The sequence below is a fragment of the Heterocephalus glaber genome, unplaced genomic scaffold (genome assembly GCF_053883595.1).
Source record: "Heterocephalus glaber isolate CG9 unplaced genomic scaffold, H.glaber_assembly_v1.0 deba00001555, whole genome shotgun sequence".
Classification (NCBI taxonomy): domain Eukaryota; kingdom Metazoa; phylum Chordata; class Mammalia; order Rodentia; family Bathyergidae; genus Heterocephalus; species Heterocephalus glaber.
Window position 1 is genome coordinate 16,262,749 of NW_028258346.1, and position 25,040 is coordinate 16,287,788.

Below are 25,040 nucleotides of genomic sequence, written 5' to 3' on the forward strand. Positions count from 1 at the left end.
TTGTTCCTCAACACAGGGCTGCCACTTTATTCTTATTTGTCTAAGCTGCCTGCTTCTAAACAGCAAGGTCAAGGCAAATCTGAGAACCGCCCAGTCTATGAATCACCTCCTTACCCACATTCATTGTTAACACCCTCAAGAATGCCACAAATGCAGTCTCCCAAGGCACCCTTGGAAAGGAGATATCGAGTGCCATCTTCAGATCCTCCTTTTGGAAACTGAGTTGGCTTGAGTGGGGAGAGATGTTGCGGGAGTGAGTGGGTGGCAGGAAAGGCTTTGAAGACCTCCTAACTGTTTTGCCTGCAGCTTTATTGACAATAAAATTATATAAATTTAAGGCGATGTTTTGATATGTGCATACAGCACATTGTAAAATGCTTGCCACAAGCAAGCTAATCAACATATCCAGCACTTCACACAGTTGTCTTGTGTGTGTGTGTGTGTGTGTGTGTGTGGTGCCAACATTCAGGATCTAGTTTCTTAACAAATTTCAAGTATCATCATCCCTCACCTTCTGCAGGGGAATGGTTCCAGGACACCCCAAGGGATACCAAAATCTGCAGATGCTCAAGTCCTCCATACAAATTGGTGTAATATTTGAATATAATTTACGTACATCTTCCCATAGACTTTAAATCATCTCTAGATTGCTTATACCCCTCATAAAATACAAATGCTACAGTCACACTTTGATACCCAACTGCTTTGAGACTGCATTTGGTACTCCACACATTCTGACTCAAAAATTTTGTCCTGGTACTTGTTATTTATTTGGTACTCAATGCGCAAGCTAGAGCTTGTCAGTGTCGAAAGCCTGGTGACTTGTTATCCTTTCAAGCCGAAGGAGTTGTTTGGTTCTCACCATTTTTGGTATTTATCACACCTTCTAGAGCCAATTAATGATGAGTATTGAGGTACCACTGTACATACATAATTGTTATGCTGCATTAAGAAATAATGACAAGGTCATGAGGCAAATGTCCTCTGCCCATAGTTGGTTGACTCCATGGATTCAGAAGATGAGAATACAGAGCCAACTGTTTATAATATAGTATTACTAACTATAGCATCATACTATAAATGAGGTCTCTAGGTCATCTTATAATTCAAAGCTTGCGTTCTCTGACCAGTATCTTCCCATTTCCCCATCTCTAGACCTCGGGTCCCTTATCCTTGATTCTAGGCCTTGGAACTACTTTTAGCTGTAACTGAACATCAGTGATAAAAAAGTGTCAGAAGCCTTACTCTGGAGCGATATGAATGAATTAACAAAACAGGTCTAGCCATACTGGATAATTTGAAAGCAAAACCAGATTTGACTTACAACAGCCCAGCAGGGTGGCTTAATTTGGAAACATTTTGCCACTGCTTCACTGGGCACAGTAAAAATGCATGGTGCCACCAGCTCCATGGGGGCAGCTCATGGATTCAGCTGTTGAAGAGCGATGTGAAATTAAAAAGAGAATGAAATGTGTGATCTTATTTAATCACACCTGGTGCTTCAATTTCTCAATTTGCTCTACTGTGTCAAATTGGATAGGCACACACACACACACACACACACACACACATACACACACACACGCAGAAGAATTATAGGTGGAGGATGGTTTAACTCTCCAATGCCTGGTAATCAGTTGCAGGGCTCTAATATGCGAATGACAACTGGATTTTCTCATAAGTACTCGGGAGTTATCATTTCAGGACCCAAATCAGCCTAACATGACAACTGAGGGGTAAGCACTGAACTATCCCTTCCTTAAAGAGGTCAAAAACTCAGGGTCCCTGGCTGGGGTGTGGCTTTGGGAAGAGAATATTTTTAAACCCAAAATATGTTCTCAATCATACTCTTCTCCTGCTGTGATGGCTGAGTAGGAGGCTTTTGCTGCTGTAGATTTCCAGGAGGATGACGGGCACCAAGAAGAAAGAAAGAGGACCATCTTATATTTGGTTCAAATAAAATGAACTTATATTTGTGAGGAATTAAAAAGTTTATCAGGGCTGGGGATTTAGCTCAGTGGAGCCACTGCCTGCTTCGAAAGCTCAAGGTCCTGAGTCCGATCCCTGGTACCCCGTCCCCGCCAAAAGTTTATTCATCTGTATCTAAATTGATATTTAGTGGAGATCACTACCCCTCCCCCCAACTTTGACAACCCCCAATTGTAGCTGTTATTTTATGGCATCTGGGGCTTATCCTGAAAATCAAACAGTGTAATTCTGCAGGGTCTGTGTGTGTTTCCTTGCCTAGTCAGATACTTTACGGGCATGGGGTGCAAAATGACGTACAAGTCCCTCTCCATAACGGACAGCAAGGCGCTTCACCTAACGCAAGGGCGGTTACTGTGGCTAAATGTCCCATCCTTTTGGGCGAGGAGATGTCTTCTTCATGATCTAATTTAGAAGCATCAAATACACACTTAAGTATAATTAGTGTAACATAGCTAGCTTTATATCTCACTTACTGTGGAGCAAACCAAAGGTGAAATTAACTAGAAAATAGGCATTTTGGTCCTTTCCCGTACCATGCATAGGAGTGATCCCACATGGAGGTGTGGCCAGTTCAGAGGTTTGTTTTGAGAGGGTGATCCAGTTAAGGGATTATTCAGGGAATACAGGAATGGGCTGCCTGGAATTTCAAAGTGATTAATTCTTCAGGCGCATGGTTTTCAATATTTCATTTTCTGAAACAATTCCTAAAAATAATTTCTGCTGCTAGAAACCCAAGAAACTGATAGTTCTCCTAGTTGCTGCCTTGCTTCTGAAAACCCAGGGTCTGCCTTTTTGTAGCCATTTGTCACCGTGTTTCTTAGTCCTCCATCTCCTCCTCTAAAATTGGTGGCTTCTCCAGGACATAAAACCTGACCTGCTCATCTTTGTCATCCATTTCCAAATCAAAGGTACCCAACAGACAGGTGTGAGTGAAAGCACTACCTATCTCAAGTGGTATTGCTCCAGAGAATGTGGAAAAACAATGGATCAGTGCAAGAGGAAGGGAGGTGGGAGATGGAAAGAAATCAATGACATTTTAACGAAATGGATTCTCTAACATGAAGAACTACTAAATGGGTCCTTGGTGATCACTGCATGAGGACCCAAATAATTTTGCCATGTGTGACACTGCTCTGGCTCCCCGAGGATCTTGTGCAGACTTCAGTGTCCCTGGCCCCAGCCTATCACTGGAAGGAGGCAAGGGCTGAGGCAAGGCTGACAGGACCGGAACCAAGGCTCTGCTCTTCTCTTCAGGAGATCAGTCCCCAGCTGCCAAGGAGACTGGGTCTGCCAGGGATGTCTTTCCAAGTTTGCCAGGTCTATTTCCAATCTGTATTATGTAGACCGAGTGTGACATCCACTTAAACATTCTTATTATAGATACTACATATCTATCTTCAAATTTATTAGAAAGTAACAGATACTTAGTATAGAAAGTGATCAAAATATACAATGAGTGACTTAATTTAAAAATTATTACAGTAAAAGATACACTGCCATGAATCCCCTTCCAAATCCTCCCGCTCACATTGGACACACTTATCCCACGGTTCTTGCCACTTTCTGAAGCAGTTCTGTAGTTCTCTTTCCTGAGTGTCTTTATGAAATGTGATCAGAAATATGGTGAATGCTGCTGCCAAGTGCCATCCAAGGAGAAGGCAGGATCAGAACAACGTGTGGTGTCTTATCCACCTTATTCACTGGATCTGGCTCTATGTGACTTCTGGCTCTTCCCCAAAGTCAAAATGGTCTTGAAAGGGAAGCATTTTGAGTCAATTCAGGGCACTGAGGCAGTGTCAACAGTACTACTAAAGACATTCATGAAAGAGGCATTCCAGAACTGCTATAGAAAGTGGTGAGAATGATGGGAAAAGTGTGCTCAAAGTGAGCAGGAGTGTTTTTGAGGGGGACTCATGGCATTATGTCTTTTCCTGTAATAATTTAGAAAGCCCTTAAATAGTATTTTTAATCACACTTCATATGTACTAATAGTTCCTGGTTATGTTTTGATTCTGCTCTTTCTGTTCTCTCTTGATTATACAAAGCAATGAATATGACTGTGCCTCTCCTCCCCTTTAAACCCCCAGAAACTTGTCATTGCTTTAGGGAAAAGCCCCAGTCCTGACCATGGCTTTTCAGAGCTCCGCAGAATGTGGCGCTTCCCATGTTGGCTGCTGTCTGCTTTCTTTACTATGTCTTCCTGCTATTCTGTTCTGCTTAACAGGTATGTTCCAGCCTCTGGGATCTTCTATAGATTGTACCCGCAATCATATTGCTGCTTTTCCTGCTTCTTTGCTTTACCTGTTTATTAGTGATGGTTCAGATTATTGGTCACTTCCTTAAAAGTCCTTTCCATGCCTTATATTCCAGGTTCTCTCTCAAAGACAATCATAAAGTACCTTCTTCACAACTGTCATTTGGTAATTATTAGTGCAACCCTTTTCCACTGCTTAGGTTCCACTCCACATTTTAGGGTCATGACAGTAGTGGAAAGGTATGTTTTGCTCATTGCTCTGTCCTCAGTACCTGACTGAGTACACAGGAGGTGCTTAATAAAATTTGTTGAATGAATGAAGTCAACTCGAGTTACTACAAAAGCATCAGTGTGATTTAATGAACAGTGGGTGGACTTTGAACTGTGTTGGCATTTAGCAAGAAGGACAAGTCACTTCAGCTCACTGAGCCTTACTGCTCTCATCTGAAGCACAATGGTACAAACCCTACCTTTGAGGAAAACGTGTGCTCTTCATTTTCATGGCTACACTACTAGCTATAACATCCTGTATATAACTCTACCTGTCCTTTTCGTGTTTCTGGGGAAAAGTCTCATGTGCAAGCAAGCTTCATGCCTTCCTCTTGAGAAATCTAAAGAGAACAGGAGCCAGAAAAAAATTCCTTGGTACTAAACTATGTTGCTAGTAAAGGCAGTGTAAAGCACCTAGAAGCTTGGTTCAAATGGCAGCTAGATGGTCTCAATTGAGGGAAGACATGTAAGCCTTCTCTGGATTATGGTTTTTCAGTGAGAAATTACATGGAAAAAGTTTTGAGAAAGTAAAAATATTCACTAAATGAGGAAGCTGGGTACCACGACTAGGTGGGAGGAACGGGGCCTCCACACAGTCCTGTCCCCTGCCATGGACACACAATCTTGTAGGGCCACAATGGAGGGAAAGTAAGGACGGCGGTGGCCAACCTTAGCAAATTTTTCTCTTACCTATTTTTAATTTTTTAAAATAATAAAATTCCATAAACAGTAATTATTAAGATTATGGTAAAAATCATAATTCAACTATTCAATTAAAACCTTAAGCATAAAATTACAGAAAATAGCTATTAAATTCGTATCAGTATTAAAAATCACAGTAAACCAAATGCCTATGCACTGACTACTGGCTTCAGAAGTCAAAGTCAGCAGTGCCTGTGAAGGCCAGGCCGCTCTGCCAGATCCCATCCCCACCCTCCACCTGTGACCCACCATACTGACTTCTGTTCCTCATTTATCTGCTCCATGTTTTCACTGCAGGGAGGTTTCCTTCAGCATGCATTTTGGGTGTTGCTTTTGTTGCTGGGGTTCTCACAGCTTCCTCGTTTACTCCAGATTTTTTCTCTTTCATCTTTTCACCTGCCTTTTCACAGCCCTCTGGACTGTGGGTGATTGTCTCAAGTTTGTGCTCATTTTAATAGCTTCTAAGCCAGGTCAATTTTCAGAATTACCTTCGGGAATTCTATTAAGTACAGACTTCATAGCCTTCCCTAAGACCCACTGAGTCAAAATTCTCTCGATTTCACCCTAGAAATGTTTATTTTGGTATCTGTTCCCCATTCCCTTCTGAGGATCCTCAAGACTTGGGGGACACTGTCCCATTCACTAGTCTAATCCATTTAATTCACGGATTATTCTCCTCATTTTCCATGTGGTTTTAAATTCTACAGCAGAATTATTTGTTTGCTTGTATTATTTTTACAAAATCCCTTTTTACCTTAACTTATTGCCTCATTATCTGTCTTTCAGCACTTGTGCATTCTTGAGTAATTACCTTCAGAATACAAAGAAGTTATTCTCTTACAGTCTGTCTTGTGGTAAATCTTTTCCAAAGTATACCATTCGCTTCTTTTGGGTGTCTTGTTTATTCATGCTTTTGGGTTGAGGAACTTCTTTAATTTCATGTTGGTGGCCTGTTTGGTACTCACTTTTCAGTGCCATCTGAGGTGACTTCTTGGATCCCCAGGCACTCTTAAGACCTCCATAATAAGCATCAACATGACAAGTTCTGTCATTCAGCAGCCTGAGGACCATGGAGAGGAGCCAACTTCATGAGCCCGCAGCAGAACTTGGCCTTAGCATTTTTCCAAGTATCTGAGAACTATTTCATTAAGACCCATTCCCCTTGTCTTATGTACACTTTACCTTGCCCACTGTTCTATGCACCCAGTTTAACTGCAGCTCATATCTTCCATGAAATGCCTGCCTATGTAAGTTGGACAGAACTTATGTGAGTTGGGGCAGTAACCTGTCTAGCTCTAGAAGGTTTGTCCTGTGTCTTTATGAATGGCCACATGGTAACACCTGGATTAGAGAAACATCCCTACCTTCATAGGAGTTCTGCGTGGTTTTTCCTCTATAATGTACCATCTACATGGATCCATAAAGCAACTTTTTCTCCTGCCTGATAATTCCCCATGTCTCCACATATCAGCCCTCAGGATTAGGAACACTACCCCAACCCAGTGTCAAAGTAAGTTCACAAAAACAGCAAGTAATAGTCCAAAACTGGAAATGTGTCCTAACTATATCTGTAGTTATGGTGAAATAAATTGTATATTTGCACAATCGAATAAAACTCTAATTAGCCACAAGCAACACTATGGTCAAAACAAAGTTGAACAGTAGATTTATATCATGGAAAACATTTAGCATGATCCATTTACATCAATTTCATAAATACACAAAATGCAGCCATATATTGTTTAGACCATGGATACAAACACAGGTGGTAGAAGTATCCCTTATAAAAGAAAAGATGCCAATCGAATTTGACTATGTGTTCAGGGAGCATGACTATTTTATGATTTCTAATCTCTATTATCTGTCCAATAAGTGAAGGCAAAGAAACAGAGGACATTTTTCAGCTAGGAGAGGGCTCTAGAATGCCAATGTTCTCTATGGTAACTGAGATTAACCAATGATGTGGAAATTGAGGAACACAAACATAGTTAAGTAATGGTGGTTTTAAGAAGAATGTAAGCAATATTCTTGAAATAAGGAGTCAGTTACATGAGAATCAACAATCATTACAGATTGGGACAAATGTTTCACAGAAAACAAAAACTGAGAGAGAGAGAGAGAGAAGTGGTGTGTGTGGAAACCTGGAGGAAGGAAGTTGTGGGCATTTATTTGTGTGTAATAGTGAATCAATGATTGTTTCATTTTTGATATGAATAATTCGAGAAATGCAGGCTTAGAAAAAAATAAACATTCATCATTATTATTTAAAATCTTGAAAGGAAGCATCAGAGGAACTTAAAACAAGTACCATATCTTCCAGATTCTTGGGATGCATTGGGGAGAGGGAAAGGAAGAAAAAACTCAGAATGTACAGCAAAACTAGTCCCCTCAAATAAAAAGGGGACAATAAAGGAAACAAATACTAAAAAGTCAAATGTAAAATAAGAAAACAGAAGAAATAATGGGCAATTTAAAAAAATAAACATTCTCATTTATGAGGGTCTGAAAGTCACACACCACTCTGTTTGCAGCTGGTGCGTTGTGGCAAGGTTTCAGGTTTGGCATAGCTCAATTCAAAGAAGAATCTTTCTGACAGTGATTATAAGTGTGTCTGACCAAAGATAAAATATAAACCTAAATTTTGTCTCCATTCATCTGAATGAACACAGATCATGAAGCCGCTCATTAAACCAGAAATGGCCAGCAGGGCTGCAACAGCTGGGATTGGCCTTTGCTGTGATTATTCACCTTGTTTCACCAATTTGACTCATCACCCAAACAGGATGCACAGGTGCCATTCATTTATGTGGTCCCCACACCAATTACTCCCCGAAGCTGTGTTCTTCCCTGCTCCTCTCAGTACGGCCACTCTGGTGACAGCAAGGGTCGTTTGTGTCTGTGTGTGCAGAGGACGTGTGACCCTGGCTCCCAGCCCCACCAGAGGGGTCCTCTGCCTGGGGTCAGACCCTGGGAGGCCTCACTGCTGGCATTCCAATACCCCAGCACCTTAGACTTTTACCTGTACATTCATCTTAGTCCTCATAATTGCCCCTGTTAGAAACATCAAACTCCAGCCATGCTGAGCAAGTCACTTCTTGCACCTCGATGTTGCCCTGGAATGCTTCCCCTCCCTCAGTCTCAGTGGTGGAGTTCACAGCTTTCTGACCTCTGAATCCTCCCGGTGCAGGGGAAGTTAGGGGCCCTTTCTGCTGCCTGTGGCATCCTCTGTCTACCCTCTTATTTATTTCATGTGTTATTGTGACTGCTTAATAATCTACCTCCTGGAGGAAATGACTGTCTCACAGAGAACGTGGGATTCCTGGGGGCAGAGAATGTGTGGTATTTGCCTTGCAGCATTAGCTCAGTGCCTGAAAAATTACTGCACGATGGATTCTGAGTGGCTTCACTTCACCTCTCAGTCCCTTCTTTCTTTGTTCACCTCTTCTTGGTGGGAAGGTGGAAGAGGCAGCATTTGGCCAAAGCTTGTTTCTGAAGGTTCTGAATGTCACAGAGCCTCTTCCTCTGTGTACAGCTGAATTTTCTTTTTTTTCCCAATTAAGTTTATTGGTACATTTTAGGTATACAATACAGTTACATTCATCATTGGGATCTTGTACCTTTACATGTGTGTGTTCCATCTTATTTTTTTTCCCCTTCCCCTGCCCTCCATTCACACCTTTCACCCTTCCCGATTTACAGAGACTTTGTTTCCATTTTTTTACTTTTCTCATATTTTTTCTTTTCTCTTTTTTCCCTTCCCCTACCCCTCCCACTTCCCATGCTCCTTTAGACCTTTTCTTCCTATTACACAATATCAATTATACATTTTTAAAATTAGAATATCAAGATCTAGGAGACATTACCACAGATTTTACAGAATTTAAAAGGATATAGAAAGCATATTTCAAAAATCTTTTTGGAAATAAATTTGACAACTTCTAAGAAGTACATTGGAAGACAAATTAATGAAACTAACTCTGGAGGAAATATAAAATTTGAATAGCACCTATTAAAGAAAGTATATTCCTAGCTTGAAAACCTACCTATATGACAACAGCAGGCTCATATACATTTTAACTGATAAATTATATCAAACATTTAAAGCAGAAAAAAGAAGGAACACTTCTCCCCTCATTTTAGGAACTCAACATTGTGATAATCCTAAAACTGGATAAAGATAATAGAAGAGAAAAGTATGAACATAGATAGAAATTTGTTTAACAAAACAAACTATTGGAAGTCAGATCTGGCAGGATGTAGAAAGTGGTTTTGTTATAGGGATGACAGTGTTGGTTCAGCATTGGAAGATCCACTCCCCAAAGTCATCATTTAAACAGAGGAAGGGAAAAAGCCATATGATCCTGTCACTCGTTGGAGAAAAAGTATTGGACTAAATTCTACAGCTGTTCATGGTAAAAGCTATCAGGAGGCTAGAAGTAGAACAGAACCTTCTCAACAGATTAAAGACATGTACTCCATACTTCCAGCGAGAATGCCTTATATGAATGGAGAAGATAAAATGCTTTCTCCTTAAGGTGGGGAACAAGGGCAGATATGCTTACTCTTCATCTGTCCATTAAACTTTGAAACCTAGGGCCCACCAAAATAGTCTGGCAATAAAATGACACAATTAGGATAGGATTGGCAAGGTAGAAGCAAAATCTTTATATGTAGATGAAATGATCATCTACAGAGAAAATACTAAGAAATCTCTAAGAGCCCCTAGAACTTGTATTTGAATTTACCAGGATTAGAAAACACAAGGTATATATAAAAATTCAGGTCTGTGTATACTTTCTATAAATGAAGAACTGGATATTAAAAGTTATATAGGAGTATAAAGGACCTAGAAAAGTTTAAAAAGGAAAAAGAAAGAAAAACAATGTTGGAAAACATTTAGAACCTAATTTTAAGACTTCTTCTAAAGCTACAGTAATCAAGGCAGTGTTGGTGTAAGGAAAGACATATAGATCATTGGAATAAAACAGAGAATCTAGAAATAGAACCACACATATATGGTCCACTGAGTTTGGAAAGATTATTTAACATTAGCATTTTATAGAATATAAACTCAACTCAAGAGCTGAGGAAGAGAGAGTGTTTTCAGAAAATGGCACTAGAACACCTGGTATCCGTATATAAAAAATTAACTTCAACCCTTTATTTCCATACATGAAAATAACTTGAAGGGATCTATGAATCTAAATATGAAAGCCTAAAAGTATAAAACTTTAAGAAGAAGTTATAAGGGAAAATGTTTATGAATTCAGGGTAGGCAAGAACTACCTAGGATACAAAAGACATGATGTATAAAAGAAAAAAATTGATAAATGAGATTCCGTCAAAATTTAGAACTTTAAATGACATCATTAAAATGAAAAGTAGTCCTTAAACAGACCATGTTTACAATGCATATAACCTATGACCAGAATATATAAAGAACTCTTACAGCTCATTAATAGCCCAATTAAAAAGTAGACATAAGAAGATGACAAATAGCCAGTATAGCACAAGGAAAGATGTGCAACTCTAGAATCAGAAAAATACTAATCAGTACAATAACAAGATTGAATTATAAACATATTAGGGAGATGAAGTTAAAAGTTTTAAAAGCCTTGTCATGACTTTTTCTTTTTGTTGGATTCTCCCCCTTTGTGTTTAATTTATCACGCCCAATGGATTCATTCTGCTGGGTTTCTGGGGTTGTGATCCTCATTGTCTTTTCCTAGGGCATTGTCTAAAATTTTTTGGAGTGCTGGTTTGGTATTCATGAAGTTCCTGAGGTGCTCTTTACCATGAAAGTATCTTATTTCTCCATCAATTTTGAAAGATAGTTTTGCAGGGTATATGAATCTGGGTTGGAGGCCGTTTTCCTTTAGGGCTTGAAATACATCACTCCAAGCTCTTCTTGCCTTGAGGGTTTGCTTTGAGAAGTCTGCTGTGATTCTGATGGACTTTCCTTTGTATGTGATTTGTTTCTTTTCTCTTACTGCTTGTAGAATTTTGTTCTGTTGGATTTCTGGAATCCTAACTATTATATGCCTATGTGTAGATTTTTTTTGATCAAGGCTAGCTGGAGTCCTATATGCCTCACTTATCTGTACGCCAATTTCTTTTCCCCTGCTTGGGAAGTTTTCTGCCATCACTTTTGTGAACAGTTTTTTTAATGTCATCTGCACTCTCTCCTCTTTCTTCATTGACTCCAATCAGTCTTATGTTATTGTTCTTTGCATCGTCTAGCAGCTGCTGGATTGATTTCTCATGTTCCCTTACAACTTTAAAGCAATTTTTCTTTCCCTGGTCACTAATTGCAATCTTATCTTCTGTGTTTGAAATTCTATCCTCACGCTGGTTAATTCTGCTGTGCAGACTTTCGATGGAGTTTTTAATCTCCTGGAAATCTGTTTGCATCTGTTTTATGGATTCCATTTGTTTCCTATGTTGGGATTCCATCATGTTCCTCAGATCCTCTATTTTTTTATCTGTGTCCTCTCTAGATTTATTAATCATGTCTTGCACCATGAGCACAATCTTTGCTGTTATCTGAGTAATTATTTCTGATTTCATTTTTCCCAGATCCTCTTTTGTTGGCAGTTCAGAGAGTCCAGGTGGTTGAGTATCAGATTGTTCCATCTCTTTTCCCCTTGGGGTTGCTGTAGGTGATCTGGAAGTCTGTTTTTGAGGCTTGTTTACGTGTTTTCTCATTTCTACGGGGGGGGGGTGCTTCTTGCACCAGCACGGCTCACCTTCTCTGCCCTAGGAGCCTGGGATGGCGGCAGGAGCCAACTGAATTTTCTTAAAATCATATTTTTGTAAGTATGTATTTGTGATACATAATTTTTATGTGCCCAGATAAGTTGACCAGGGCTCCATGGCAAGTTTTCTATGCTCTATGACTTCAACCCTGTGGAAGATCCTCGTGTATCTTGAGCTGCTTCTCATCTCTGGATACTCAGTCCCATTACTTTCTAAGAAGGGGACACTGACCTCATGGAGCTTTATGCATAATGGTCCTGAGTGAGCCACATCTGAAAGAGAAGGCACATTCACAGATACCTGATGTTGCTGCTGAGAGCTTCCAGGTTGAGGAGCTATCTCACCAAAACTCATCTTTTACGATATGATTAAGTAATGGTTCCTTTGTTTTACATATTTTCAAGTGAGAGCCATGAAGGAGTGTCCTATTTTCAGGAAAGCAGAAGGGAGTGTGAAATACAGCAGGACATGATTTATTGTAAGTACAGCACTCGTCACGAGGAACTCAAGAGACTAAGAAATGGGGTCTTCACCCCATTTCACTTCACCCTCCTCTAGCTTCTCTTTGAGCGCTGGCCCGCTCAACCTCTACTATGGAATCTGCACTCCCTTCATGCTCTGCAATGTCCACACAGCCCAGGCCCCAGGCCTGTGGCACGTGTGTGTCTTACACCTTCAATGCCCCATCCATAAACCAATAGTTATCCTTCAAGATGTAGACCAAATGGAGCACTTTCTGCAAAACATTCCCTAATTATTTCAGCCATACTTAGAAACATAATACTACGGCGCAGCTATTAGTACTTACGTCATCGTATTCTAATTTATGTTTACACAACTCCATTTATGTATTTGTTTAACAGCTAGTTACTGAGCATCAGGCATGAATCAGTGAGCTGAGGACCCAGCCTGTGCCTGTCATCTCTATAAACCTAGACCTCAACACTACACCTGGCACAGGCTATGCATGCTCTATCACTTTGGTTCATGAAGCAAATCATGGGCAGATAAATCCCAACTCTTTGATATTTAGAAATGACTATGCTCATTTGACAACAGAAAGATGTCTTCCTTTGTATCTGTGATGTGTAGGAAAGTCATTGCAATTTCTTCTCCCCTTCCTTTTTCCTCCTTTTATTCTCTTCCCCTCCTCTTTCTCCTTCCAGGAAGTTCTTCTCAAATCTATTCTAAATCACAGGTACCATAATTCTAACCTCTTCTGGAATCTTCCAGTCTTTGAAATTGAAAATGTTGTTCTTCATGACTGTCTATATTGGAAAATTATTCTAACATTTTCTCATTTAGTCCCACTTTCAAAAATATGTGCTGTGAGAATTTCAGTTAACTTCATTCTGTTTAGAGAGATCACTTTTCAAATCCAAATATCTTTAAAAATATTTTCTCCTGTGTAATGTTGAGGATCTTTGCATGCACACTTTCCTGGGAAGAAGCAGTCACCTCTAATGTAAGAGGAACTCCCCAGATCTCCTAGGAGCACACCTCTATTGGCTCAAAGGTCCTTTACCTAGGGCTCTGCTAGCACCCTGATTGGTGCCTCACCCCAACCTCCCATTTGCTCAGTGTACAAGACTTTCTGGAGCTCTATACTACCATGTTTGCCTATTTCCCTAAAACTCAACATGTTTAATGTGGTTTTTCCAAGGAATTGTCTTCCCTCACTATTTAGGGGGCCAGCCACAAAGGTACTTTGTCCTAAACCCTCTCTGTCAAATAATATCTGGCAAAGGATTTTCAGTTACAACTCTCTCACAGCCTCAGGTTATATTCTGAGTGCTTTCTTCTCTAACTAGGTACTTTGAGGATGGAACCCAGCTTCCCTTTAAAGCTTGTACCAGGTCTCCTAGGTTCACCACACTGTCCACTATTTTAAGGAATGATCAGGCACCTGACATCCTCCCCCAAAACTGAGGCTGGACAACACTAGGAAAGCCACATGAGGGTATTAGGACAGGTAAAAGAAGAGCACGGAAGTGATACCTATTGAAGGTCTCCTCTGTTGGCAGCAGGTTCTGCACAAGTTTCTCTTTATTTCTTAAAATCATCTCATGAATGTATCCCCATGTCGGAAATTAGTTAAAGGGGATTTGGCAAGATCAGTAACCTACTAAAAGTTTCCCAGCCAGAGAGTGACCGCATAGGCAGTGGAACCCAGCTCTGTCTTCTCTGAAGCCAAATCAGGATTTTCCATCTGGGTAAGATAATTAAGCATCAGGAGAAGTTATCAGAGAAGGCCAGAAAGTCTCTTTTCCTTGAAGGCTGAAAAACGGACACGTTATTATCTTTTACAGATAGGACAGGTTACTCATGATTTTACCCAAGTCGGGATCCCTCTTGAGTCTATGATTTTTATGATGGTAGAATAACCTTTATGAAGTGAGGAAGAGAGAGCCCTATCCATGTCATCCTCCTTTGAAATTTTCAGCACTCCAGATTAGAGGACAGGGCTATGTACCAAGCGGGAGCCTGTAATTGCTTGCTGGGGACCAGTGATCCACGTCATTCGCCAGCTCTGCTTCTGCACATCGCTGTTCCTGTGCATGCCCCGGTCTCAAGGTCCTAATTGCTTCAGACCCTGTAGGAGCCGGGAGACTGAGCATGCTGTCTTGATACGCCTTCTTCAATCTCATTTCACCCAGTCACCTCCAACTTTCACTCACTTAAGGCAGCACTTAGGTAAAGACCAAGTCATGAGATCTGAGACTAAAAGCACTGCCACCCCAGGACAGGCAGGTCACACCACAGACCCTCACCAGCTGAGGGAGGCGCGACTAATCCACACGCCAAAGAAAGGTTTCTGGAAGGCATGTTTGTACACAAATTGAAGGTTCTTCTTTTCTAAAGTGGGTCTCTTCAGCCAGAATTGGGTGCCATACTCTGTACATACTAATAAGCACTTCCTATCAATGGTTTCTATAGCTGCTCTTTAAATAATAATTTATTCATGTAATTTTATAGAATTGCTAAGGTAATGAGTTAACACTGACTTTGGGTTCTGATATTGAATGACTAAAATGCTACTCTTTAAGGAATACATCTTAACAAAGATGACATTTTCTCTTCAAAATATTAAGATATCGATAAACTTTTAAACTGTGAGGACTGTGAAGAAAGGAGTTTGGCTGCTTTTGTCATTGTTTTCACCTTTTGTTAACGAGTTTCTACTTGAAGGAACCCACTGTTGATGGAGTGAAGGCAGTGAGCTGACCACTGGTTAAGTGGTTCACCAGCTTCTCCTTTGTTCACAGAGTTATCTGCACCTGCAGAGCTCAGCCTTTCTGAGCTAGGGTGCAGCCCGAATGCTGCGGCAGGGATCAGACAGGAAAGCAGCCCTCCTGATGGTGTCCTGACACCCACCTGTCCTGCCATCCGACATAAATAAAAGGTACCTTTCAAAACCCAGATGCATTTTAATCAACACACTGTACATGGTGATCACATCAATATATATACTAATGCTCAGTATCATTGGAAGAATAAAAGCCACAAGGGTTTTGCTTCCCCTTTGTCCAACTTCACTAACATCACTAACTATAAAGCAAGGGGAAAAAATCTACAAGTTGACACTTTGCCAAACATACTTGAAAAGGAAAAAAGATCACTCTTGGGGCTGATTAAAATCCAGGTCTCCCTCACATCTCTTTAAAATCAATTATTATTTTAGTTGTATACATATTTATTGAGTACAGTATGATAATTTGATACATGTGTAGCATGCAGTGATCAAATCAACTAGTGAATGTTTTTTTGTTTTGGTACCGGGGATTGAACTTGGGTCCTTGCGCTTGCGCAGCAGGCAGCGTCAACTAGTGAATGTTGCTATCTACTTAAACATTTGAAAAGGTTTTTAATTAACACATAATAATTGTATATATTTATGAGGTACAGTGTGATACTGCAACAGACATATTCAGTGCATGCTGATCAGATTGGGATAATCAATGTTTCCATTTCCTTATCATTACTTTGAGTGCCTCTTGTCTAGTTCTTCATACAGTCCGTACAAGGTTATTGTGAACTGCAGCCACCCCCGTGCTACAGAGGACCAAAACTTTTTCCCCTTCACTGTGTTTGGTACCGCCTCACCCTCCCCAGCCTCTAGTAATCGCTGTTCTATGTTCTGATTGACTTTTGTTTTAAATAGCAGCTCCCATCTTTTTTAAGAAGCTAAACAAGACTCCGGTGTCTGCCCCGGGTCCCTGGATCCTTCGTCCTGAGCTGCAGCTTTGAGGAGGGGTGCTGCAGAATGGCTTCGCCGCTGTTTCTGCAGTCCGCGCAAGCACAGCTGATGGAGAGATGTGTCAGTGTTTTGTTCTAGCTTTCTGATGGGCTCCCGGGGGCTGATTCTGAGTAATTGTGCCTCGGTTCCCAAGGTGGGGGGTTCCTCTCTTCCTTCTTCCCAGCGGTCACTGAGCACAGCCAGGCTGCCTCTGCAGGGGAGCTGGTTTGCAGCCCTGGCCCATTCTGAGCTCCTCCCAGGCACATTTTCACATGTCTGGTCATTTCATCTGTGTAGAGGTATAAACGGTGGCTGGACATAGATGAAATGGTGTTTCTGAATTAAAAAAATGTGCTACCCAGGAGGCAGGACCAGTATTTAATTTGCTGCCTGTGTTCAATAGACTGTGAGCTCCTCAAGGGCAGGGACCACATCTCATTTGTCTTTGTAACTATGGTGACTAACACACATGCATTTGTTCATTCATTTATTCAACAAATATTTACTGAGAGCTGGAGGTACCAGATGAGTCAGGCACAGGCTTCAGCAGAAAATTAGACATTTCATTTGTCCCACAGGCTGGATTGCCAGGGAGCACGTAGATTTCTACTGTTACAAGACACACAAATATATGCTCAGAGTAAGCATAGAAGCGGGGCTGTCTCACAGACACATCAACAGCGAAGATGGACAGGACCTGCTTCCATAGAGAAGGAAACCAGCACCCAGCACTGATCAACCCTGGACCTTGTATCTCTCAAAGTGGTGCACTAAGGATAAAGTACTGCAAGCAGGAATCTGCATTGCTGTTATCTCTCCCACCCTCAAATCTACTTTTGGCATATCGGAGTGGCCCACAATATCCGCAGGGGACTGGCTCCAGGGATGCACAAGTCCCTTATATAAAATGTGAGGTATTTGCATACACCCCGCACATACCAGATCATGTATTTTAAATGATCTCTTGATTACTTATAATGCCTAATGTAACATCAATGCTATGTAAACTGTTATAGTGTCCTGTTTAGGGAAAATTGAAAATAAAAAAAAGTCTGTACATCTTCAGTACAGATGCAATTTTCCTTCTTCTGAATATTTTCAATCAGCGTCTGGCTGAATCTACAGATAGAGAACCTGCATAAACACAAATAATTAAAAAATGAATGACAGTGAAAGACATGTTGCCGTGAATCCTCCTCTAAGTACTCTGCCTCACTTTGAACACACTTGTCCCGTCGTTTTTGCATTTTCCAAAGCAGCTCTGGGACTCCTCTCTCCTAAGTGTCCTTACAGTGAATGCTGCTGCTGAGCACCATCTACCTGAAAGGCAGGCTTGTGAAAACATGACACTGTGCCCTTATCCACCTTATTCACTAGGTGTAGCACAGTGTGACTTCAAAGTCAAAATGACCACGAAAGGTAAATGTTCTGAATCAATTCAGGACATCAAGGCAGCCGTGACAGTGTAGCTAAAGACACCCATGAAAGAGGACTCCAGAAGTGCTTTAGAAAGTGGCAAGAACAATGGGATAAGTTTGTTTGAAGTGAGGGGGAGGATTTTTGAGAAGGATTACTGGCAATATATCTTTTATTGTAATAAATTTAAAAAATTTAAACATTCATCATAGTCTCCAATCATATTGCACACACATATGTGTGTTGTGTATTAATTTTTAATATTTAATTTCCAAAAAGTTACATAATTCAAGGATCTCCAGACCATGGCTTAAATAAAGATTATGAAATCAAATTATTTTAGGGGCCAAAATGTAAAACACTTTAAATAAGGCTGGGATAAAATAAGGGTCAGAATAGAGGAAATTAGATGTATGTCTCTTGTTTGAGGTACTGAGTCCAAATTTGATAGCTTAACATAATCCTTTTATTTTGGTTACACTTCTGTGACTTAGGCATACATGAAGGGCTTGGTGGGGAGTTCGTCTGTAATTCCACATGCCCTTGCCCCTTAGGAATGGCGGATCCATTTCCAAGATGGCATCATCATTACCATGTCTGGCATCAGGGGACTCCTTTGCCTTTCTGCTTTTTCTCTTTCTGATTTTCTGTCTCTTTCTCTAGGGATGCTTTCTGTGGCTAGGCCTTCTCAAAGCATGGTGGGCTCAGGTAATCTGAGTAGGCCAAGAGATAGAAATTGAGCACTGCTAGCTTCTTAGGTACTAGCCTCAGGGACTGGTTTAACATCAACTCTGCCATGTTTTACTGATCGGAGCAGTTATTAAGCCTTTCCAGACTCAAGGGGAGTGTTCCCTAGATCCCACTTCTCAATAGGAGAGTGTTACAGAATTTACAAACATCTTTAATGTCTTTTAATAAAGCAGCCTCTACATACTAGACTGTTGTACGGTGGCTCTGTTTTAATCTGTTTGCTATAACAAAATGTTATAAACTGGGTGGCTTAAGCAACAGAAATTAATTTCTCATGTTCTAAATACTAGAAGTCTAAGGCCAGTTTCCAGGATTGCTGACTACCAACTGCTTTTATATCTGGCAGAAAGACAGTGAGAGGGGTCTCTGCATCCCCTTTTATAGGGCACTAATCCTATTCAGGAGTGGCTCCATCCTCAGGATGCCATTACCATGGGATTAGTGTTTTGACATAAGAATTTGGGAGGGCAGAAACATGCAGTATATAAAAGACCCAATGTGAAAATATTTTGAATTTTTAAAATAAAGGATGGAGTTTATCTTTTAAAATGCTGAAATCTTCTGAATTTTTCATGTTGATTCACGTTTTCTGAAGCCCTGTGTGTGGCAGCCATGCACATCCACAGACATTACTCATGCCCACCAGAGTCTACCGTCTGATTCCAGCACCAAACTGATTCTTACAGAGGAGTCTGAGGAAAATACTGATGTATATTTGAAAGTATTTTGCTCCCTTAAGAATGAAGATGTAAAGAGCGTTTCATCATCTTTGACAAGAGAGCTTTTATTGAAAACATACCAGTAGTCAATGAGGAATCTTTCTCTCTAACTCTATCATGACCCACAAGAGCAAACTGAATGCCTCCTCTTCTGAGAATTTCCTTCTCCAATTTCCATCCTGGACAAATCACAGTTTGATGAGAAGCACAGTGATTTTCACTTCTTGTTCCATTTCACTGAGAACTAGAAACCCAAGATGATGATGGAAGTGCTGGTTTAATGCTCTGGAGGAAAGAAAAACCTAGAGAAGGACAGAAACTAAGAAGTCACTGCCCTAAAGAGTCTCGAATCCAGATTAGTAAATTTTAAAGTACAGTGACTGAGTCACCTCTGGACTCAGAACTATGGAGCGTCCATTTTGAAGGAATGCTGAAGACGACTCTCATGTAGGCTGTTCACGAACTACAAGGCAGAACTCAAATTCAAGGACAGGGCCACCACTGGGAATGGTGTCCCCCAATGGTGCATGCGTTAAAGGTCTGGAGGTGCTGGAACCTCTGGGAGGTGGGGCACTGGGGGAGTCCCATGGGCTATTGGGGTGTGCCTCCAAAGGAACTGTGTATCGCTGGCCCATCCCCTTTCTCTGCTTCCTGCCTTGTCGTGGCCTCACTTGCCCCAACATGTATTCCTGCCCCTGCCATTTACTGCCCTCTAAGGAGCTCAGCCATTGAGCTGTCCCATCTTGGATATGACTCTCCAAACCCTGAGCTAAATAACCCTTTTCTCTTTATAAGTTAGCTGCTTCTGGTATTTCTTTATAGCAATGAGGAGCTGACTAATATAAAAAGGCTTTGAGGGAGTCAAGCTGGGCACAGGTATAGCATGGGTCGATCCTACTTTTACGATTTGGGGATGGAACTGCTAACGGCAGAGTGAAGAGAAGAAAGTTCATGGAGGGCTTCATTTCCGGAAGTAGCGCAAAAAGCAAAATGGGCTGAGAATAGGAAATAAGGTTTCCACCCCAATTTTGCATGAGCTAGCTAGGTGAGGAGAAGTAAATTGTGATCTCTCTCAGGGCCTCAGTTTCCTCATCCATAAGATGAGGCCAGTCGGCCTTGGTTCCAACGGTAGCCAGTGTACCTCCCGTTTCCCATATCTGACGCACACCTGCTCATTCAGCTGCTCATCTTCACCACTAAGCCCCGACCGCACGGTCCTCCTCTGTGTGGCTACTCCCAACAGACCGAGTGGGTTGAAACCAATTTTCCAGGTTCACGGAGAACCTGGGTGGTCTCTTTCTCTTCCTGCCTGTTTGGCTACGTTATGGTTTGGAGGGCAAAATCATATGAAAAAAATCATGACAGGCAGTTTTGGAGGGAAGGAGGCAGTTTTGAGGGCAGGAGATACCCAGAAACGGTAACCTGTAGTCTGGAAAGGTAGGGGTGGCTAACGGTCTGCAAGCCAATCTCAGGCTCGTGTTGGTTATCACGGTGATGGAGGTCTTTGTGTAGCTGCCTCTAATGAATTCCAGCAGCCACATCCCAGGACAGTCAGCAGGAGGGGCAGGGCTGGGATTACTGAGCAAACCTGTGGGTTTGTACATTCATACAAGAGCATGAATGGCCCAGTTGACTCACACTGTCCTGGCCCAGAGGGGCGTAAGGACAATGGAGTCGCAAGCTTGCTGAGTTTCCTTAGCACCACAGGCTTCCCGAGCTGAGTGGGGGTGGTAGTACAGAAGAGGAAATACAGACAGATCAGGCCAGACTGGGCCAGAACCTTCAAGGATCTGATTTACCGAAGGCCTTTGATGCACAGGGCAAAGGCTCTGAATCCACAGTGGGTCAGCTGTGCTATTTTGCTTCAGTTCCTCAACCTCATCAAATGCCAGCTTTCTAATTTGTAAAGCAGGGATAAAAACACCCTCCCGGCAGGGATGCCATGAAGACTGAGAATGTATATGTGAGTGGCACCTGGCACACAGTATGGGAACACTACATGAAAATTCTTTCCTTCCTTTCAGCCTCTACTCTGCATCTAGTAACTGCCAGGAAATGAAGCAAGGGAGGGACAGAAACTGTCTTGTCAAAACTGGATGTGGAAATCCATGTCCTTTTACAGAGGAAGCCTGGCAGGTCTTTGCCTGCCTCTCTGCCTTTCTGACTCACAGCTGCACCCTCCTTCAACTCCTCCCATCCCACTCAGGTTGGCCTAAGGGGGGCAGTTTGACAGCACAATGCTGGGATCCAGCCCATCAGGAAAACTCTCCCAGTGTGGCTCTAAGGCCAACGTACCAGGAAAAAACATCACAAACTCTTATGTCGTAAGTTGGCTTAGCAGGAACTATGGCTAGCATTTACTTATGTGATTAGAGTTAGACATTTTATAAACATCATCTAAGTCAGTTCTTAGAACACCAGCAGAGGCAGATATGACTGTTCTGTTTACAGACAAAGGAATTGAGGCTAACACAGCTAAGAAACTGCATATATAGGACACCAACTGGGTCTGTTCCTGAGTTCATGACTGTTATTTACTAGAGATCACTTAGCATTCTGGAAGTGCAAAAAACTTTAAGAGGCATTTTCTGCTCTCAAGGAGGTCAGAGATGAGAAGAATAGGCACTAACATGGGATCAAGAATAGTGTGACCATGTGTTGCTGCTCAATTAGACAGTAAGCTTCTTGGGGCCAGGAACTTTGCTTTGGTATCCCCATTTTCTAGTGCAATAAGCGGCTCTTAGTAGGAGCTCAGTCACTGTGTGTTGGGTGTATAAGCAAATAAAATGGTAAGTGCTAAGGTGCATGCTACAGACAAAGATGCTGGTGGGAATCCAAGGTCCAAGATGGGCCCAGAGTTACATAGAAGAAGACCAGTGAGACACCAAGCTGGGACATGGAGAAGTTAAAAGAACCAATATGCAGAAGAAACACATACATGAGGTGGGATATAGAAAAGGCTTGGGGTATTGAAACAGTGAGGTGGATGAACTGCTTAGAGAATCATTTGTCCAGTAGTCAGTCTAGCAAGGAGCCCAGTAATCCAATGGTAACTGGTGTTTCTTGGTGCAAGACTACTATCTAGAAATGAGTCAACAAGGGCAATGAGAACAAGGTCAAAGGAAAACAAGGCTGGCTGGCCTAGACATACAATGGAGAGGAGCAAAATGGAGTGGGCCGGATCACAGGAAATAGTGCTCCACCTAGGGTAGAGGATATGCAAATATAACTTTTGGCAGCTGTGGAAAACAAAACAAGGAGGACGAGTCAGCCATGAAGAATGCGGAGGAGGAGTAGTACCAGGAAAGGTGTTGGGAGGAACACATGCTGGGCCCAATCATCCTTTCCATTAGGCTTTCCATGCACCAGAGCAGCCTGCATGCTCTCAGGAGACCCTCGATGCAGCTGTTTACCAGGCAAAATGAACTCAGGGAAATCATGGTTGCAGGGGAATGTCACAGTCACAGCAGGGAGCCTCGAAAAGGCACATGGTCCCTGTAGTAGAGTTTTCTGACTAGATAATATATTAAAAAACAATTAAAGTAGATTATTTTAATACACCCTCACATAAATACAAAGTATATATAAAATTACATAAATAATCTAACCTGGGCTAAAGAGCTAAATCTAAAAATAGAAGGCTATAAAGGATGGCTATATCTTGTGATCACTGTTGATTCCATTCCAAACCTTCCTACCCAATTACTCTAAAAGACAGTGAAGCCAGACCAGTCAGCGGTGGTCTGTCAGTATGTACTTAAACCATGTGTCCTACCCAGGAAGAGAATTATTGGTAATATTCTTCATATGGGCCTGAAGATCTCTAACATTTTTCACCAGAAAGCCTAGAGTAATGGTGTGGGATCATGTTTGCTTGAACCTGTAGGGCTGGACAACTCACCATGGCCCATGCTGTATGGCGTAGAATCCCAAAGATCCATGAGGGGTGGAAAGGCATTCCTGGATAAGAACACCTCCAGGTTTGGTGGTTCACTAGCAGGATGTAGAGGACTTGGCTAAGATGTATTACACTGCGAGGACAGAAAGCAAAATCAGCAAAGGAAAAAAGTACATAGGGCAGAGTCCAGAGGAAACAATGCTCAAGCCTCCAAGAGTGCTTTGGCAGTGGAGTGACAAAGCATGCAATCAACCCCTTCAACAGTGAGTTCGACAACACATGTGAAATGTGCAAGCGGAGCTCACAGGACCCTGAGCCCCCGGGCCCAGCTCAGCCATTTTACCTCCTCTGCCTGGCAAGCCTGCGATTCTAGACTCCCAGAAGGAAAGCAGGAGTTCCTTGATGGTTTAGGCACAGTGAGCTGTTCCAGTCAGGGAATGGTAGGAATCCTCCTGAAACCCATTTCCAGATGCCAGCGAGAGCCAACTTTGCAATCAGGATCGTGTAAGGAAAACTACTTTGGGCCCTGTGGTGGTCTAATATGTGTAAAGTGTGAGGAAAAAGCAGGTAAACCCTGGATACTACGGCCACCTCTTGAAGATCAATAAAGCACATTATTCAAGATCTGAGCAGTAGTAGAATATAAAAGACTTATGTTTTTAACCAATACTTTTCCAACATTTTGACCATGATCACTTTTTCAAAACTAGAGTACTTACTACATCTTGTTGGATATTAGTATTCCACAGAAAACAGTCTGGGAAATCCTGGACTCAATCTATGAAAGTTCTTTACTTCCTTGGCCTAAGCTTTCACCACATATTAAACATACTAATGATGACAGCTAGCACTTCCATAGTCTCACCAGGTGTTGGGAGCTTTTTACAACTCACCGACTAAAACAGGAAGTTGGTATGGGTGACCTCTGGGAGAGCCAAAGCAGCAGAGAACGTCTGACTGGCTTTGACTGTCTAGGTTTGCTTTACACCTCTGTCGGTGATGCTGTATGACAGGTTTCTGAAGCTCAGCTTTCCTTATTTTCCTTAGCTGTAAAATGAGAACCGTGCTCAGCACACAGTAAGTGCTACAACTGTATTTTTTTTTTTTTTTTTTTTTTGCAGTACTGGAGATCAAACTCAGGACCTTGAGCTTACAAGGCAGGCACGGCACCAATGAGCTAAATCCCCAGCCCTTATATGTATTTTTAAATTTTTTGTAAGTAAATTAAGGTCTTTCCAGTACAAGGAATTGTGATCCTTTGCTCCACACTATCGAACAAGGGAAGGCACAGATCATGGACTCCTGTGGCTTCAAGACTATGAGATGGGCCAGATAGAGAAAGGGGACCTGAGGATGCCGGCAGCCCCAGGTGGAGTTGGCTCCCAGTCTAAGGAGGTCCTGCCATCCAAGGCCACTCAAAGCCAGGGGCCAGGGCCCAACTCCAGGGAGTAAACACAGACTGCCACAGGCCAGGAGGCACCATTAATTTTGTAGGAGTCTAGAACCAAGGTCAAGAGCAGAAACGATCAGCTTTTGACTGTAAATAGAGCAAGGCTCTAAACAGCCTTCAATTAAACTTGGCAATTTTATCCATACACTTGAAGAAGCGCATCTCACAAGAAAATCCCCTCTGAATCAAGTCACATGCAGATCTATGTGCTTGAGAAAAGAACAAGGAAAGATGCCAAATTGAAAAATGACAAACTACCACTGGGAAAAAAGCCAATTTTTAATATGCCTTAACACTTTTTCTTTATCCCTTCTCAAGCTATCTTCAGTTGAGGAATGTTCTAGACAACTGAACAATCCTTCACTCAGACATATGAAGAGTCAGCAGTATCACGTGGCAGCCGAGGATAGTGAAATATTTTAGAGTGCATACAGGTGACTCAAAAAGTAGGGGGAGCCCTCAGGGCACAGGGCATGATACAAGTTGAGTGAATAAAGAATTGTGAAAGGGCTCGGTGAACAAATCAGTTCATCATCTCAAGACAATCCTAGGTTAGTCAGGTACATAATTGTTCTTAGATATTTCTTTGCTGCCATTTT

At 41.8% G+C, this 25,040-nt stretch overlaps 1 protein-coding gene across 12 annotated transcripts in view; it reads right to left on the reverse strand.

Moving 5' to 3' along the window:
* Window positions 1-25,040, reverse strand: part of Samd12 (sterile alpha motif domain containing 12) — a 422,167-nt gene that overhangs the window by 166,619 nt on the left and 230,508 nt on the right. Inside the window, exons 6-7 of one of the 12 annotated variants that reach the window (XR_015442907.1) lie at window positions 22,995-23,124; window positions 1-19,395 (exon numbers count right to left, since the gene is read on the reverse strand). The exon at window positions 1-19,395 is cut by the window's left edge and continues 2,694 nt beyond it. The exons of 9 other annotated variants lie outside the window; for them this stretch is intronic. The gene's annotated coding sequence lies outside the window, so the exon portion shown is untranslated. Of the gene's footprint in view, window positions 19,396-22,994; window positions 23,127-25,040 lie in introns of those variants that run through there. 2 more of the 12 variants (XR_002396857.2, XM_087190710.1) reach the window with 2 other exon arrangements.